The sequence below is a fragment of the Schistocerca americana genome, chromosome 2 (assembly GCF_021461395.2).
Source record: "Schistocerca americana isolate TAMUIC-IGC-003095 chromosome 2, iqSchAmer2.1, whole genome shotgun sequence".
Taxonomy (NCBI): Eukaryota; Metazoa; Arthropoda; class Insecta; order Orthoptera; family Acrididae; genus Schistocerca; species Schistocerca americana.
In genome coordinates this window covers 470,273,978-470,287,923 of record NC_060120.1, presented here as the reverse complement: position 1 = coordinate 470,287,923, position 13,946 = coordinate 470,273,978, and positions in this window count along the sequence as shown.

The following is a 13,946-nucleotide window of genomic DNA, read 5'->3' as shown; positions in this document are numbered from 1 at the left end:
CAGTTCGACGACGTTTGCAGCAGCATGGACTATCAGCTCGGAGACCATGGCTGCGGTTGCCCTTGACGCTGCGTCACAGACAGGAGCGCCTGCGATGGTGTACTCAACGACGAACGTGGGTGCACGAATGGCAGAACATCATTTTTTCGGATGAATCCAGGTTCTGTTTACAGCATCGTGATGGTCGCATCCATGTTTGACGACATCGCGGATAACGCACGTTGGAAGCGTGTATTCGTCATCGCCATACTGGCGTATCCCCCGGCGTGATGGTATGGGGTGCCATTGGTCACACGTCTGGCTCACATCTTGTTCGCATTGACGGCACTTTGCACAGTGGACGTTACATTGCAGATCTGTTACGACCCGTGGTTCTACCCTTCATTCGATTCCTGCGAAACCCTACATTTCATCACGATAATGCACTACCGTATGTTGCAGGTCCTGTACGGGCCTTTCTGGATACAGAAAATGTTCGACTGCTGCCCTGGCCAGCACATTCTGCAGATCTCTCACCAATTGAAAACGTCTCGTCAATTGTGGCCGAGCAACTGGCTCGTCACAATACGCCAGTCACTACTCTTGATGAACTGTGGTATAGTGTTGAAGCTGCATGGGCAGCTGTGCCTGTACACGCGATCCAAGCTCTGTTTGACTCAATGCCCAGGCGTATCTAGGCCGTTATTACGGCCAGAGGTGGTTGTTCTGGGTACTGATTTATCAGGATGTATGCACCCACATTGCGTGAAAATGTAATCACATGTCAGTTCTAGTATAATATATTTGTCCAATGAATACCCGTTTATCATCTGTATTTCTTCTTGGTGTAGCAATTTTAATGGCCGGTAGTGTATTTAACAGCAGACATATCTTTATACTCAGAAGTATTTCTATTCCCCCGTCTGTATTGATTTAAAAATAGTTCAGAGTCACAATTTATGAGTTTAAAATACAGATGACTTCTATGACAAGGATGATGAGGTGATGTATGTACTAAATCATAAGAAAATAATGATAGCTGCTGATAACTGTGATTGGGGACTGGATGTAGGAGGTAGTGGGAAGGATATTAGATGGTAACGGATGAATGACGTTCTTGTGGAATAGTTGGTGGTGTAGGTATTAGTATAGGGGTGAGACGCCAGCTTGGTAAGGAAATCGTATGTTAGAGTCTTTATTTGTGATGTAATGGATAGGTTACGTTAAGGCTGGAAGGCGGTTTAGCGATCTCGGGGCTGAGTTCACAGTGTGGAAGGGATTCGCGATTGAAAATCCGATGGTAAACAATACGAAGTGCACGGAGGTGGATCGAAGGTGGCATCTGGTGACAGGGGCGCGGCAGCCGGCAACGGTTCTCACATATGTGGAACACTGTAGGCTGTTGGGACTCAGGTTTACAAGAGGTGCAGGGTAGACGCGGGTGTCTGCGGAGCTGGAGGCAATGGAGAAACTTAATTAAACGCTAACCGATACTGTTGACGAATGCCATAAGAATGCAGAAAGCAAGGCGAAATGATTAGCGCTTTAGAATTTGCAAGAATTCGTAAAATTTTTGAGAAGAGGTCCATGAAATATTGTGAAAGCTAAGGATGAGGGTTGATACGTAGCATTTGATTTCCAGGTACACTATCTTTACGCTGCCGAAGAATAATCGAGTTGATATTTATGAGAAATGGTGGCCGGTTGACCTGAAAAAAAAATTGCTGATTCGATAGTTTAAGAGGCTCTGGACGAAGGTCAGTTTAGTTTGAGAAAGGATAGGCGTACCAGCAGACTGTAATGAAGGGAAACATCTCAACAGTCGTCCATGACGAGTAAATGTACGACATATGGAATTATATTTGGAAATCCTTAAAAGAATATAGAACAGAGGCGACGGACCTACAGTGCCCTTAAAATATAGGTAGGAAGTAACAAAACTAGGAACAAGTCTAGAATAGTTTGTTTAAAAGGGTTTGAGACAAAGTTGCACCTAATCATCGCCACTGTAGTTTAATGATTGCAGACGCAATGGATGTAACGATAAGAAGAACAATGGAAATGTTTTGACTTGAGGATGAAGACAAAAGAGAGAGAGATTAATATGGAGGAGAGTAGGTTGTGTTGAATGTTACGTTTGGAAACTACGTTGAAGTAGCAGAAACGAATAAACTTTAAAAGAAGGTAATTTTACAATTAGATTGATCAGACGAAGAAACCAATCTACAGCAAGGAAGTTCGTAATACTGACGTGGAAATGAAGTTAAAATGTGGAGGGAAAACTGTACTGGGGCGATAATCAGGCGAAAGCAAACAGTAGTTATATGTACATCCCGTTATTTAATTTTTTGCCCTTTAGTTTCAAATTCTAAATCATGTGCGAATAAGATTATTCTCTTCTTGTCATTAGGAAACTGTATATCGTAGAAACCAGGAAAATCATTTACTTACATTCTCTGTTTTTACAAATATAAATCAATGGAGAAATGTAAGATTTTTAGTTAATTTGCTATAACATTCCAATTACATATAAGAGCTTACCATCACATATTCTAATCAGTTTTAGTGTCAGCATGTACAGAAAGATATGTCATGTAACCTTTAGTATAAACTAGTAGGTGATACACAAAAGTATGTGAAGTTTTGCCTATGCTGCTGTGTCAGTGATATGATATTTTTGGCCTTCATCCTCATGTTCAGATGGCTTCCGATGTGAATGCCTGTTTCTATTAAATAAGTGATTGTATTTTATTTACAACATAACAGCAAACGGTTCCGTAAGATGTATTCGGAGTGGAGTTCCTGAGATTGTCAACTGATGACGCGACAGACGGGAAGGATTCTCAGTATTTAATCAGCATACTATGTTTTCAGAATCCTGGCTGCCAAGGAGATAGCTACCTTCTTCAAGAATTGGCATTATGTTTCAAGCAATGTGTTGCAGAAATCAGTTAACATGTGTAGGTGTCATTCCATCACCACTATCAAGTGTTCTTTCGCAAAGGAAAACAGAGTAAAATTAAAAAGAAAAATGCCCTTCAATTCGGATTAAGAAGCAATACTTACCTTTCAAGTATTGCGAATATACCAGTATTTGTTTCTCTGAAGGAATAGCTTCAACGTGTGGCTGTTGTGTTACAAGGAAACAAAGGTAAACGCAAGTCACTGCAACCACACCAAGAACTGATCACGGCTTCTTCCAGATACGCGACAGGCGTCGTTTCAGCGCCGCTTGTCCACATTCGATGGCGAGGAAATACGTCTGAGTGTATTCTGCACTCGAGAAGGCATAGAAACTTCAGAAAAAACCGTTGTCAATCTACAAAGAATAAAGACTCGTGTTCTATTGTACAAGAAGTTTTAGATTACAGTGCCTCGCCGAAATCACGGCGTTAAAGGGGAAGTAGCGGCATTGTCTGAGAATGACAGGGAGAATACGGCGTGACCCGTTACAGGAACTACACTACTCTCCTACATTTAGGGAAAGAAAGCTTTCGTGTGCCTGTATGGAGAGGGATTTGTTTCCCATGCCTCCTGAATACAGGGTGTCCCAGGAAGGGTGGTCAAATCCAGGGATATGACAAGAACGATCGTTAGACACAGAAGAAATTTTAGTGAACTTGGACTCTAAAATGCAACTATCAGTGCTTCATCTACGATACTGTGAAACAAATCTCTTTCTGCAAGCTCTTTGGTTTCCATAGTTTCAGGGATGGTAGTATGGACCAAAACAAGAAAAAATGTGTGGTAAACGTGAGTTCTAAAATGCTTATATTAGGAGCTATGAACAGTTATTCATCTTCGCTCTTCTTCTGTGCGAGTGTTCGTACCTTTTGAGATACGTATTTTTTGCTTCATATGGTTGTTCGTGTCAAATTCCTGAATACTGACCATTCGTCCTGGGAAATCTTATATAAACTCATTTGTTTTAAGCGCCTCAGACGAACCGATTATGCTCTTCTGGACGGATACTCGTGAAAGGTCTTTGCCATATGAATGAATTGATCAGTAACGTGAGTGTATCTCTTAAGCTGTTGGCGGACTCTCCAGAGAGCTGTTGTGACGCTGGGCTAACTGCCTAATGGAAGCACTTTTTTCGTCTACTGAGGCTCTTTTTGGATATATTACCTGAAACACTACGCGCGGAACTGCACAGAAGTCATCTGTTTCATACTGAAATAATTTTCACCATGTCGTCACCAGGCACTAATGAAATTTAAAGAACTCAACATGATCTTTCCGAGTGACAAAACTGAGTGACCAAATGAATCACGGTATCAACGATTATCAGTTACTGAATTCATTGGTAATATTATAGGGGACTATAGTCCTTCTGCTAAAGAAAGAAATTCCTCGACTAGTGCTAGTGTGAAGACCATCAGTACGTTTTAATTCGTGGCAAGTATATGGGATCGATAAATAGATGAGCAACTTTATATGGTAACCAGCAAGAAGAGTCATACAGCACTTAACGTACTGACTTCACAATTTTTAAATAAAGTCTCACGGAATTCGAAGTATGTACTACTCGTCCCTAAGTGTCACGAAGAATCCTTGCCGAGAAAATGGAAGACATCAGAAGACAAACAGCAAAGGTGAATCATCTTTCCGGAGCAGCGCTGGTGAATGAAAAGAGAAAACGTTGTGCACGTATGTGTGAACCTATCGCAACTTCGGTACAGTACAGACTAAACAAATAAAATCACTCAGCTGGGAGATTCTGCGTGGTGCGAAATGCCGATATGAAGTGAACGAGGGAGCCGACCAGGTTGAAACCAGTCAGCCCACTAAAAGGCCGCCACAAGGCCAGCTGGGGTTTGACGGCTCCGGTTTCGCCTTCTGCCTCAAAACGCCACAGCTGTTTCTCCTTTCACGCCATATTTTGCTGCTGTTTACCGCGATTCCACTGCATTCGAGAAAATTTCGTTGCACACGCGGTCTGCGTTTATCTCCAGAACTTCCGAATCGGCAAGTGGAAAACATCTTTAACTTGCGGGCGAGGTGGCGCAGGCTTTAAGACATTGCAGGAGTGGGGGGATTCAAATACCCAAGTGGATACCGAAATAATGAAGATCAAGACTCTTGTCAAATGTTATTCACTGTCCTGGCCAACATGACGACAAAGATCCGTTAGCCAGAACCGAAATCTGTATAATCTAAATTTATTTCGACGACAATTAATACAAAAATTTCCAATGTATAATTCTGTCTATTCTTTATAAGCCTAATAAGCGTTCGAAACTGCCACTTGCACTCGCATCACAAATATTAACGCCCACTAAAAAACGCACACGATTTAAAATATTAGGTTGATGCATATTGAAGACAATTCCAGACAGTCACAGCTATTAAAAGCCTATAACCTTTGAATTTACTAAATACTTTGGTATTGCAATTACGAACAACAGATTGTAGCGAATCGAAGACAGCAGGAAGTGTAATGCGCCAAAATGTGTTTTATATCGGTGTTACTAGGATGTGTCGCCTTATCAAAATTTGTGGTTACGAAAAGAAATGAGGGTGTAATGAGTTGTCCGAAAAGAGTTCTTATACGTATTTTTTAAAATGTTGTAGAGATTCTCGTCTGAAAATATCTGAGCAGTGAGTGTGCTAAGCACGGATGTAACATCTACAGCGCATCTGGCCACCGCAGGACTCCAACGACAGCCGCAAAGGAAACCCAACTATTGTTAAGAGAGAGAATTATTGTGCTTTGTTTGCTCAAAGTAAATGGTTCTTGGTTTGTCTCATGAGAAATTCAGTTAGTCGTCGTTTGTTGGCGGCCGAACTACGGTCACTCCGAATCTTGGTTGGACTCTGGAGCGTTTGAGTCAACGCTGCAGTCGTTTAGGCGAATTCCGTGAGATTGTTGTCGGCTTGGTTGGAGGATGTTAACGCCGATCGGCGATAATTCGATCTCACTTTGTGGTGCTGAATAGTGTCAAATAATAGATTTGTGTGGGAACTTAGAATATTGTCTGAGGTAGTAGCAGTGGTTATACTGTAGTTTAAGACTGTTTTTTCGTAGCTGATGATTTAATGCCAGAAGCAGATTTTCCATTTCGTTTTGGGAGGTTAGTGACATTATCAGGCCCGCGGGTCACCGAAGTTTTCCCATGCCTGGTTTACTCGAACAATGTTGCGGAAACGACTGAATTGCTGTGCGGGCTCGGTAGCGTAGTTCCTTAGTAATCCTCCAGTACGTTAACTGGAAAGTAGAGAATGACTATTCGATACTACTAATGCGATATGCAGAATCCAGAGATAATGAGTGGCATTCCGACATCCCAACAGATAGTGCTTTAATATTTCCATTAGATTTATTCGATGCAGAATCAGATGCGACGATATCTTTCGCCAATATAATTTATTCATTTTCTTGCATTGCAATTTTTGGGTAATTCTGGTGCTTTTGGGTAATTTTGGTGTCTATCTGAGGAACCATTATAAAAGAAATTAATTTAAGAGAATGACAATAATTGACAAACATAGTTGTTTCCTGAATGGACGCCTGTAGATCATACGCAGCTACTAATTACGTTACTCATCTTTATAGAATACAGAAATGGATATGATCTGCACTTTTAATTTCGTGTTTGATCGAATAGTGTCCAGCCACTCTCGTTTCAATCAACAACCCGAAGCCGATTCACTGAAGAAGTGCGCGGAGCAGAAGGGGCACTCAGTGGAGCGTCGGACATTAAAGCCGAGAAGCCGCAAACGAGCGTCACAGTGGGCAGCCGGCCGTAACAGCGGCCCACGAAACAAAGGCGGGCACGCCGGACACAGGTCAATACGGCACACAATACTCTTTGTTCTCTGCGAAAACATCTCCCGCTCTTTTACCCAGAGTTAGAGCATGAGCATCAACTTACGAGTACGGCTACAACTGGGCAACTTAGGTCAACGACACACTGGCTGTCAAAGAGCCCTCTCTCAAAGACCAAGCATCATATAAATGAGATACACTCCACGTCGGCGGAAGCGAGGATAGTATCTGTACATTCGATTTATTTACTACGTACTCTGTACGCAAGGGCTAAGACGTCTAATGGTATTGGAGCTCAGAACATTTAATCTTTTAGTAAACGTACTGATGGAGACCAAATCGTAAGATAACTAGGGAAACAAGCTGTTTAAGAGAAAGAGAAATTTGTTAAATCGAATATAAATGTAATGTGTTAAGAAGTCTTTTCTGAGGGTGCTTGTGCAGAGAGTAGCCTTTCGCGTAAGTGAAACGCGGAGGTTAAGCAGTTTAAAGAGAAAATAGCTTTTCTAATGTGATGCTAGAGAAGAACGTTGAAAATTGCATGGGTAGTTCGTACAACTACTGAGAAGGTATTGAATTTAAATGTGGAGCAAAGAAAGTTGCGGCAGAAGTTGACTAAAGGAAGGAACAGGTTGATAGAGCACATTATGGGACTCCTAGGAATCGTCAGTTTGCTTAGGGAAGGAAGTGTGGGGTATGAAAGCTGTAGAGCGACACAAAGGCTTGAATGTAGTAACCAAGTTCAAATAGATGTAGCGTGCAGAAGCTGTGCAGGGATGAGGCTTGCACAGGAGACTAGTGTGGAGAGATGTCGCTCTTCACACTAAAGGCAACAACAACATGTTAGTATGTCTGCAACAACCATGTATAGTCTTCTACGGAAAGAGGGATGTTGGGTTGTTTTGGGGAGGAGACCAGACAGCGAGGTCATCGGTCTCATCGGATTAGGGAAAGACGGGGAAGGAAGTCGGCCGTGCCCTTTCAAAGGAAACATCCCGGCATTTGCCTGGAGCGATTTAGGAAAAACCCCGAAAACCTAAATCAGGATGGCCGGACGCAGGATTGAATCGTCGTCCTCCCGAATACGAAAAGAGGAAAATGCTCTTTAGAGTAACAGCTGACGAATGTCAAGCGTAGCCAAATCTGTCCGGATTTTTTAAAAGCAAAATGTTTGTCGAAAAGGAGTGTAGATCTCTATCTTAACAAAATGATTTGACTAGCCCCTTAATTCGACAAACGCTCAAATTCTGGTGACGATGTAAATTATGCTTGAAACGTTGATACGCTGAGTATTATCAAACTCTTGTGATTTTTTTTTAAGGACAATACGCTTTCTATACAGTCTTTTACCTAATCGCAGATGGCACAACAACTATTTATTGTACTTATTTTTACATTACACCGCCGCGAGTTGATGCACCTCCGGAACTATACGTTGTAGGTGGTGGAAGTACGCCTGGAACCTTCTTACAGAAATAGCCTAGCAAATGTACTCCATATTTTCCGCTACTTAAGAATTCGTGTAGCTTAATAGCGGCAGCAAATAGAACATGTGATGTGGAAGTTGGGGCAAACGGGATAGATATCACGTTATGGTAACAGCAGAGGTTGAAAATACCGCTTCAGTTGTAAATTACTTTACTTTCACACGACCGGTTTCGGACTATTATAAGCCCATCCTCAGGTGTCGTAGCTGTGCTGTGGTCCCCGAGCGCCGCGTGTACGAGGCCCGGTGTGCTGCCTATGAGCGCAGAACAGGGAATAATTTACAACTGAAGCTGTATTTTCATCCTCTGCTATAATGCTCAGTTTCGGGTGTTCTTGCAACAGGATTGTTTGTTATGGTAACAGTTTTCTAGGAAAGATTTTAACCAGTGCGCAACGACCCTATTGTGCAGCAAATACTAGTTTTAAGTCCTGCCTTCTTTTGATAGTGTGATGGATGTTCTTCGGTCAGTGTCTGGTTTTGAGGAATGATTTCCTCATTAATTACACTAAAATAATTGAAGTAGCACTGTCACTTTCCCATTGCTTTTTGCCATGACTGATTATCTGAAGATGATTCTACATTGTATGAAGTTGATCAACATTTTGTCACGAGTATCAGAGAAAATATGTCACGTCACAAATCAGGCTGCTTTTAGTAATCTGTCGCATCAGCGACTGCAACGAGATCTGTCGAAAAATCACTCATTCACTACAGCGTCACCACCGTGCCCTACGTGGTAACGTTAGGCGTATCTTCAGGGACTCCTGGGCGCAGGCTTCAAGCCCAGCCAAGGACTGCACACTGAAAGGAGTTCCACGCTATGGTAACCGAAGAATCTAAAAACTCCGCCCTAACAGGTCATGAAGGCCCAACAGCACCGACCGACCGCCGTGTCATCCTCAGACCACAGGCGTCACTGGATGTGGATATGGAGGGGCACGTGGTCTGCACACCGCTCTCCCGGTTGTATGTCTGTTTACGAGACCGCAGCCACTACTTCTCTGTCCAGTAGCTCCTCAGTTTGCCTCACAAGGGCTGAGTGCACCCCACTTGCACCAGCGCTCGGCAGACCGGATGGTGACCCATCCAAGTGCTAGTCCAGCCCGACAGCGCTTAACTTCGGTGAACTGACGAGAACCGGTGTTACCACTGCGGCAACGCCGTTGGCAGTATAAAGAATCACCTGTATGATATCAAATGTGTTATCAAAAGATGGCGGAGAGGGTGCATCGTGCTAAGACTGAAGAATTAGCAATGATCAACGGCACGAGAATGCAGATGGCAGGTGAAACCACTGTGTTAAAGACACGATATGTGTACACAAGAAAGGTGGTCCGTCATTGTATAGAAGTTGTGAGTCGCATTAAACCAGAGGAGATTAAAGTAGACTGAAGAAACCTGTTCCCAACCGCTTAGGTTTAAAATGAAATCTAAGTTTTCGCCGAATTCCTCCGTCGCTCTCTTTAACAGCTGATTGCCTTATTGATATGCATTTTTCTCAACGTCTTACGAAAAAATCTCCGTTACTAATTCCGAAGGATGTTTCAAAAATTCAGACTGATACAATTTTCCGATAAGATACACAATCATAAAATTTTATTGGGTTTTAAGATCTGTGCCAACTTGACAATGTTGAAACCTGACATCTTTCAATCTTTTAAATACAGGGTATCCTATGAGGAACGGTCAATATCCATGGACATGACAGAAACTATCATTCCAAGCAAAAATTCTGTTGAACTATGGCCCATCTTCGCAATTCCGAAACATCTTTTCTACCGAAAAATGGTTCATAAATCTTAAGGTATGAATTTTAGAGCTCATGGTTGCTAGAAATTTTTTGTTTCAAATGATCGTTTCCTGTCATATTCATGAACATTCATCATTCTTCTGCAATACATTGTATATTCACCACAATTTGATTTCGTTACGTTCGTTTATTAAGTCAATGTTTATTAAGTCAATATTTAGTGTATACAAAGAACACACATAAACAGTACCCGCACATTTAAAAACACCATAATTCTACCTCGTTTGGGATCAATAACTAAATTACCGCCTTATGAGAAAGCGCCACTAGTTCGAAACCACAGTGGCAGACTTTGTACGATGGCGTGCTGAAAATTAGTGTAAGGTGGCTATAATTTCGCACCTTACAAGCACTCATCTACATACTTTGCCGTGATTTACAACCAGAATTAGGTATCATTTGATAGGTTGTATATCGTATATATGAATATTTAAAGAAGACTGACGTTGTCACATACACCTTGTAGATAGTTGTTAACGCTTATTGCATGAAAGGTGATGGACTGTCTTTATTATCAAAATGCAGTAATGAATGATTGCCTATATTAGCAGAGGTTGGAAAGCCAGTGGAAATGAAACGGCTGGCGTAACTCAAGCCCTGGGTGGAAAAGCCCACACAGGTGTGTTGGTCCTGCTTTGCACAGGAAGTAGCCCCAAGACGGACGTTCGGGGAACATGAGCGCTGAAGCACAATACAGCGGCGGCCGGCCGGTGTGTAGCGAGGTCAGAAGGATAACGGGATAGTACTTCAGAAACTCTGAAAATCTTGGACGCAACAGAGAGGAACAAGGAAGCTGGTTCAAATGGCTCTCAGAACTATGGGACTTAACATCTGAGGTCATCAGACCCCTAGAACTTATAACTACTTAAACCTAACTAATCTAAGGACAGCACACACATCCATGCCTGAGGCAGGATTCGAACCTGCGACTGTAGCGGTCGTGCGGTTCCAGACTGAAGCGTTTAGAACCGCTCGGCCACACCGGTCGGCAAAAAGGAAGCGTTATTTCGGAAATCTGGCAGGACGAGTTATTTCCGAGGATTTTTAGTCTGACAAGCGTACCATTGTATGAATTCGTAATTGACGGGGATAGGTATTCCCTCGCAAATTTTCCGCGCTGGACGCCAAAAGACTAAACCATGGTTGGTCGGCGTTTGGAAAAATCTGTCGAGAGGGAGAATATTCCGTGGATTCGACAATATGTTTCACCTTCTGCAGTTACAAGGGAGGGGAACCAAGCTTTTCTGGGAAGCCAGCTGTAGAGAGAAACAGGTCTTCCGTTTTGAGCACCCGTGATTGACGGTCGCTCAGTATCAGCTTTTGTTGATATAGACGGACTTGCTGTCTTTTCTCTCAGGTAATATTTAATTACAACGGTTAGGCACTCTTCTGTTGCGAACTTATACGATTCTCGACTTCGCCTCCGTGTAGGGATTCGTCATTGAGTACGCAGAGTTCAGTGATTGAGAGCACTTCTTCTGTCTATACTAATGTTGAGAGTTTATCTGAATTCCGTCCTCGTGGCTGGGAGTTCGCGTTCCTTCTCTGTAGAACACAGAGAGGAGAAGACAGTATTAGATTATAGTAGTCAGAGGACTTCCCTCTGCCATCCTAGAGTTTTAAAGAGCTTTTATTTTGTGGCTGGAGTTCTTCCATCGTCGCAGACGTGTATGAGAACCATCACTCCGACGCACCGGACGCAGTACATAAAGTGATATTGCTAACTGCTTATTAGGGCTATAAAGGTTGGTTGGTTGGTTGGTTGGTTGGTTTTCGGGAAAGAGACCAAACAGCGAGGTCATCGGTCTCATCGGATTAGGGAAGGACAGGGAAGGAAGTCGGCCGTGCCCTTTCAGAGGAACCATCCCGGCATTTGCCTGGAGCGATTTAGGGAAATCACGGAAAACCTAAATCAGGATGGCCGGACGCGGGATTGAACCGTCGTCCTCCTGAATGCGAGTCCAGTGTGCTAACCACTGCGCCACCTCGCTCGGTGGGGCTATAAAGCTAAATAGCTGTGATCACGTAAGTTTTATTTCCACAGAGGTTGCACACAACTGTAGATCATCTTTGAAAGTATTATCTTCTAGTGTTTGGTATGTATTTTGATGTCAGTCATCTCACGTTATTTGCATTAGATCACGTAGCCACAAAAAGGAGCAGATTTGGGCAACTTATCAATGACATTAGTTAGAAAATTCAATTGTATCTCTTTATGTCAAAATGGCTCTGAGCACTATGGGACTTAACATCTGTGGTCATCAGTCCCCTAGAGCTTAGAACTACTTAACCTAACTAACCTAAGGACATCACACACATCCATGCCCGAGGCAGGATTCGAACCTGCGACACAAAACGAACGTTGTTAACATTATATATATTTATTACTAATCTCTACGTATTTACAACCTTCTGCCGCTAGGGAGACCCGAATTAAGAAAGCGGTGTGTTGCGTAACTATATCGGTGGGTGAGAAAATGCGTGTTGGAATTTAGTTTCGAATTCAAAGATTTCGCTCACACATGGAGGCCCCTCTCCATCAATATTACAATGCCAGACAAGAACGGTACGACGTTTGCAACAATCCGAAGTCTGGTGTTGAGTGTCACTGAACATCATCCATGCAGTCCCGACTTGGCCCCATGCGATTTTCATCTGTATCCAAACATTTTGGAGGACTTCTCTTTGATAGTAACGGCCTTTCCGCCATGGATATACCGGTTCCCGTCAGATCACCGAAATTAAGCGTTTTCGGGCGTGTCCGTCACTTGGATGGGTGACCATCCGGGCCTCCATGCGCTGTTGCCACTTTTTGGGATACACTCAGCCTCGTGATGCCAATTGAGGAGCTACTCGACCGAATAGTAGCGGCTCCGGTCGAAGAAAACCATCGTAACGACTGGGAGAGCTGTGTGCTGACCACACGCCCCTACTATCCGCATCCTTGGTGAGGATGACACGGCGGTCGGATGGTCCCGATGGGCCATTTGTGGCCTGAAGACGGAGTGCTGCTGCTGCTGCTACTTTGATAGCAGAAGTGAGGTTGTGGCTCCGTCAGCAAGAAATTGGCCTCTCGTTGGTTGGAAGAAACGTATTCGTCGCCAGAAGGGCTATGTTGAGAAATAAAGATGTGAACATGAAGAATAAATGGGTATAATGTTAACGTTGTTTCATTTAAAAAGCTTTAAGAGTTTTCTCGTGACTTCGGAGATTACTTTTCAGCACGTCTTCGTTGCAACGATTTGCAATAACAAACGGACACACCGAATTACATCAACATAGGTAACCTCCGTCTGTTGCCAGATTCTAGAAGTGTATCTAAACTGTAACGTTGTTGCAACGGTTATTGAGAACAACCCGATACAGCTGAAAAGGTAAAGTGATGTATATCGTTACTATAACAGAAGATAAAATGACATTGCAGATTAACACAAAAGGGCTGCACAGTGCAACCACCAAAATCTTTGAACACTTACCAAATGGTAAAGTGTCCGACAGCAAGAATTACTAACTAACAGAGTATTTAAAAGATATCGATTGGCCCGTAAGTCCTGACGAGATTTAAGTTAAAATATAGGGTGAAAAATAAAATGTTTTGGCAATGCGTTTTATGTTATTTGATAGTGAATTATGTGCTGTACAATATATTGTATTTTGTTTCTTTAAGCTAATATACTTTGTTCTTTTTAGGTCACCAAGATGGAGTGTGAAGTTGACACAAAAGAGCATTTTCGACAGCTAGCTTTTGCGTTTAATCTATGTCCCAAAGGGACAGGAGCTTCTCGAGGAATTTGTGAAGTGCATGGTGAAGAAGCGATGCATAGATGGCATTTTCTACCTCAAGGACATACTTGATCCACCTCATTGTTTGATCGGGCGCAGAATTTAGCGTCCACCAG